General features: G+C 41.8%; 1 long non-coding RNA gene across 1 annotated transcript in view; it reads left to right on the top strand.

Moving 5' to 3' along the window:
- Nucleotides 1-2,138: 2,138 nt before the first annotated feature.
- LOC307196244 overlaps nucleotides 2,139-6,000 on the top strand; it is a 28,411-nt gene continuing 24,549 nt past the window's right edge. Inside the window, exons 1-2 of the long non-coding RNA XR_013831076.1 lie at nucleotides 2,139-2,245; nucleotides 2,938-3,042. This is a non-coding gene — a long non-coding RNA (uncharacterized lncRNA). The remainder of the gene's footprint in view (nucleotides 2,246-2,937; nucleotides 3,043-6,000) is intronic.

Here is a 6,000-nt window from a genome sequence, read left to right as displayed (position 1 = left end):
TTATCTGTACCAGCACTATGCCTTTCTCCTAGTTGCTGCCTATTTTAAAATGCTTGTTGGAAAAACCATGGAAATGAATAGTCAAGTAACTTGCTTAATTAAAACATGTCAAAGCAGAAAATAGGCTTTGAACCCATCCGAGAAGGCTGGCTATCAAGGGACATAAGATATCCCAAGGTCTAGTCTCTATGGCATTAAGTTCCAAGGATTTTCCAAAAACCACATTTACTACTTATTAGGGAGCAACATATTTCTACCAGAAGCAAATAACAGGCTTCAAGTTGAAGCTACCTCTGGGACTGCCCAGTGAAGCTCTGAGCCATGGGATTGGAGTCACTTGTAAAGATGGGACGCAATGAATTTCCTTCCAAAAGCTCACATGATGTGAGAGATTCTTGGCAACTAGCCCACACATTTGGTTTCCTAAGGAATCATCTTTTGATTGTTTCTAGACCAAGTTGCTTCAGGGAGATGGAATAGAATTATTCCTAGAAAGGATTCCCTCTGAGTGAGAATGAGTATGAAGTATAGGAAGCAGGAGGTAGAAATCTGTAAAAAGAACAACCGTTTTATTTCTAAACAGCATAAACATTCCTCTCAGTCATGTCGAAATTACTATCCCCAAGATGAACACAAGGATTTCCCTTTACCTTTCAGAGTGTTTGAAATTTAATGTTCTTGCTCTCAAGAAAAGAGAATTATTTTTTTAAAGCAATTGCTAATAATTCCGGGTGGTTCTTTAAGAGACTATAAAGATGGTGATTTTTTTCAAAAAAGGGAAAAAAACTAGACTGTTTGGAGGGATACAGAGATTTTGTGTTGTGGTCTGGGGGAAGGAGGCACCATTCAGGAGAGCAAATGGGATCCTGTGATACAGTGGTGGGAAGCAACCATAGACAATATGTAAATGAATGAACGTGACTATTTTCTAATAAAGCTTTATTTACAAAAACTGATGGCAGCCTGGATTTGACCCTTGGGATGTAATTTGCTGACTCCTGCTCTAGAACAACTGACAATGATACACTGGGAGAAGCTGTACAGAAGTGCTTCTTTTAATACTGTTCATAAGAACAAGGATCTCAAATGGCCACATCACCAGTAGAATGGTTACATATGTTATTTTATATTCAATCGGTGGAATGCTAGATAGCAGTGAAAAGAAGTGATCTCCAGCCACATACATCAACGTGAACTAATTCTAGACACAGTGTGGAACAAGTGCAATAAGGCGCACATAACATTATTCTACAGTTCAGAGCAGGTAAGCCGACTATAAGTGTATTTAGGGATACATATAGGGGTGAGGAAAGGAAGGGAATGATTAAGAGGGGCTTGGAGTTACCACCACGGAGGAAGGGAATATGAGAATGGGTCAAGTTCTAGGATCTTCAAGAGTACTGAAGATCCTATACACATCAGATGTATACACTGATGTGTATAAAACTGATGACTAATAAGAACCTGCTGTATAAAAAAATAAATAAAATTAAATAAAATTTTTTAAAAAGAAGGTGGACTTTCTTCTAGTCTTAGGTAGAGTCAAACCTTTTCAAATCTCATGTTTCAGACTCTTCTGATAGAGGATGATAAACTGTCTTTTACACACAGGTAGTTCAAGTGCAGTTGCATAGTACATAGTTAATACATAAAGTCTGAATTCAGAATCAGAGACTGAAGTGTGATCATTCCTTCATCACTCAATCTATCTCCTAAATCAGTGATTTAAACCCTTATATACAGGCTTCCATGATGGCACAGTGGTTAAAAATCCGCCTGCGGATGCAGGGGACATGGGTTCGAGCCCTGGTCCGCGAAGATCCCACATGTCGCAGAGCAACTAAGTCCGTGCGCCACAACTACTGGGCTTGCGCTCTACAGCCCGCGAGCCATGACTACTGACTGCCCGCCCCGCCCCCCCAAAAAGAAAGAAAGAGTACTGGTCAGTTCCATTTCTTAAGCTGGTAGGTTGAACAGAAATTTCAATATTTCCTTTAAGAAGCAGGGTTCTTCCTCCTCCCCTTCCACCTCCCGGGCTACGGCGGGCGAAGGGCTGAGCGCTGTTGTATTTTGTCCCACGAGGCGACCCCTTCTCCCGCGGAGGTTGCGCGCGGCGGCGGCGGCTGCCATAGCGGTGGTGGCCACGGGGACAGTGGAGCGCTGACAGCAGGCCTGGTCGCCCACCTGCCCCACCCTGTCGCCGGGGGCGGGGAAGAAGCACACAGCTTTAAAAACGCATTTTGGGGTAAATATATAGTTTAAGATAAAGTAGGGCTAAGTACACCCATCCCTTGGCCGGCGGGGTATTGGTTTCAGGACCCTTCACAGGTACCAAAATCCGAGGATGCTCAAGTCCCTTATATGCAGTGACACAGTACAGAAGGCGCTCTTTATCTGCTGGTTCTGCAACCGCGGATACGGGGTGCTGACTGTAACTTTTTGAAGGCTTTTTAACTAGGAAGTGGCAGAACTGGGATTTGAACTTTGGTCTCTTTGGCTCCAAAGCTCAAAATCGTTCTACTCACTCCTCATGTTCCCGGGTTTAAGCCAGTATTATTTTATTGTAGTCCTTGGACTTAATCACGTCTTTATATCTACCGAGATACTACAAAACAGATTTGTACAGTCTCCATTTCTACCCGAATCAGTGGAGCCTGTCAAGTTAATTGGTTGTGACACTCAGCTTCCAGAATGTGTAATTATCAGCTATATTGAGTGGGAAGCTCAGATGACGGTTAATAGTACATGTAGACGGAAATCTGTGTGTTGCAGTAACTGAAGAACGAGCCAAGAATGTAACATTAATCAAAACGTCCATATAGTGTACCAGAAAGTTTCTATGTGGAAATGCAAGCCAGAGCGTTTCTATATCTATAAACATTCCTAATTATAATTCACAGTTAATCTCTGTGCATCTTGTTCTCCTTTGAACCGCAGATATGGAAGACCAGTATATCCAACTGGGCACAGATGGAAAAATATCCCTATCCCAGCTTCACAATGAAACCAGTTTTTGTGCTTGACACCTGCAGCAGCTGATAGGTGAGTGTGGCTGATCAGTCAGCTAAGCAACTTTTCAAATACGAGCAGCCAAAGCTCTGGAAATAGCATCAGGCACTTGATAATGTGTCAGGAGTTCTTGTACCACAGGCAGTGGGTGGAATTTTGCAGCCAGACAACTAGAGTTTGTGTTCTGCTTTTGCCACTTGAAAGATATGTGCTCTTGAGCAAATGACTTCGCCTGAGTCTGTATTCTCAGTGGTAAAAATTTGTAAAATAGCTCATAGTTTTAATCCTGGCTGCTCGTTAGAAGTTTTTTTAAAAACCACCAATACAATGAATGGTTTCATCTGCCCTGGAGCAATGACCAGTTTGGGGAGAAGAGGAGAGTCCTGGGTATTGGCATTTTTGGAAAGCTCAATAAATTTTATAAAGTGGATCAGAACTTCTGCCTAATGGATGGCTGTGTGACTCCTGCCCTGGAAGAGAGGACCTTACAAAAGTGTCTGTGTTGTATCTCTCCTTTATGATGGGAAAGTGACATCCAGAGAGGTGAAGTGACTCAGCCAGTGTCCAAGCCAGTTAAGTAGCAGAACCAACGCTAGACCAAAGGTCTCCTAACCTGTAGCCTTATTATACTCATTAGAGAGACACTGGATCTTCAAGCTAAAAACACCAATGAAACAGTATACCTCCTCACTTTCAAAAATGTCTGGTTTGGGTGATAAATTATATGTTACTTATATGTTAAAAAATGCATTATAGGCAAACAAGTAAAACATACTAAGTGCTTGTGTTCGTGCATATGTGTGTGTGTGTGTGTATTTGGGAAGTACTAGCAGTGAGAAATAGGACTTGAGAAGTTTTGAAGAGAACTGGTGTATATTAGTCAGCTTGGGCTGCCATAACAAAGTACCATAGATTGTGTAGCTTAAATAACAAATATTTATTTCTAACAGTTCTGGAGGCCGGGAAGTCCAAGATCAAGGTGCAAACAGGTAGTTTCATTCTGAGGCCTCTTCTCTTGGCTTGTAGATGGTCATTGTCCTTCTCTGTGCTCATATGACCTCTTTATTTGTGGGATTGTGGAGAGGGAGAGAAAGCAAGCTTTCTGGTGTCTCTTATAAGGGTAGTAATCCCATCGTGGATGCCTCACCCTCATGACCTCATCTAATTAGGTACTAATTCCAACTTGCAGGTCCCACCTCATGACCTCATGCAACCCTAATTACCACCCAAAGGCCCCATCTGCAAATACCATTATGTTGGGAGTTAGGGCTTCAATATATGAGTTTTGGGGGGGGGCACAAACATTCAGTCCATAACAAATAGTATGTAAATCTCCTTATTTTCAGAGTGGTTTGCTAGACCAAAAATTATGTCTATTATCCTGGTCCATGGAATATTATAAAAAATCCTATGTTAGCGATTCTCAGTCTTGGATGTAAATTAGAATAACCTGGGAGCTTTTATATTGTACTAATTCCCAACACCTCTTCTCCCAATAACTGAATCAGAATCTTGGAAGAGGGTTGGGGACCAGGGTTGAGGGTTACAGCCGAGGTTGGGAACCACTGATCTCTGGGCAGCTGGGCCCTGGAGTAGAAGGAGGTAGTCAGTGACTTGTCACCTAGTGACAAGAAGGAAGTGAGACTTATATGCCATAAATGTCTGAATAGAAGGGGAGAAGTTTCTCCAAAATCATCCCTCCTAAAAGAGGAAGGATTATGTTCCAGTCCTTGCAAAGTTTCTCATGTTATTGGGCACTCTCTCATTTGCTGTGTTTTGTGCGATGTTGATTTTACATCTGTCTTAACGCTATGCAAATTCAGTGGCTTGGGATTGCTTTATATTTAGACATATATGATTTATATTATCACCAGGCCTTCCTTTCTTTTCACCACACTCCTTAACTGACACATTAGCAGGTTATGTACCGGTCCACAGACTTTCAGGACCTTGAGCAAGTTACTTCTCCTCCCTGGGCTTCAGTTCTTTTCCTCTCAAATAATGAGGGCATTGAGCAAGACTAGGGAATTGATAAAATTATAGAAGCCCCCAATCATAGTAACTCTAACTGTACCCTTTTATCTCTTCCACACATATGCCTTAGGCACACCATTTATATCATTTTATTTTTTCTTTATGTTTGCCATTGTTCACTGTGGAAGATTGTATTTTATTCAAAATACTTGCTGCCCCTCCTTGGGGGCAATTATACTTTCTCACCCTACTGAACTCAGGCGTGGATATGAGACCTTGATTTAGCCAATGAAAGGTGGGCAGAAGTGACATGCATCATTTCTGAACAGAAACTTTTAAGAGCCAGCTTATGTTTTTGCAACATGTCTTTTTTTCTTTGCCAGGAAATCATCAATAACCCAGATAGAAAAGTGACATATAATTTATTGTCCAAACCAGGCATTTTTGAAAGTGAGAAGATGAACTCTTGAGAGTGAAAAGATAAGCTATTAATAATTACTCTGGGACATAGACATAAGCTAGGACTGTGTTGGGTAAACTGGAATGTGGAGTCCAGATAGAGGCTGCTTTGTCACCTTGGCTTCTGGAGAGAAGATGGCAGGGAGCAGGGCCAGAGCCGGCCCATAATGGACACACATGAGAGAGAAATCACCCTCTGTAAGTCACTAGGATTTTGGGGTCCATTGTTACTACAGCACAGCTCAGCCAACTGGTAACAGAAGTTTAATCAATACAGCTGATTGATGCAGAAAACTCATTGAAAAGTGGCCTTCTGTTGGCCTGAGTAACTGGGTCATTCAAGTGACTGTTGAACACTAAAGATATGTTCAGAGGTTTCTGGAGTTACTGGCAGCTTCTTCCAATTTAAAACAAGGAAAGCTATCCCCTACTGTCTAAATGGGCCTTGTTATTATGTCCTGGACAGACCAAATTTGAGAGTACCTGCATCACCCAAAATATCATTCCCAGGGATTTCTTTTGTAAACATTGATGTTGATTCATTTGACCAGTTTACTT

This window comes from Stenella coeruleoalba (genome assembly GCF_951394435.1).
Source record: "Stenella coeruleoalba genome assembly, chromosome: 13".
Taxonomy (NCBI): Eukaryota; Metazoa; Chordata; class Mammalia; order Artiodactyla; family Delphinidae; genus Stenella; species Stenella coeruleoalba.
This window is presented reverse-complemented; position numbering and strand designations above follow the sequence as displayed.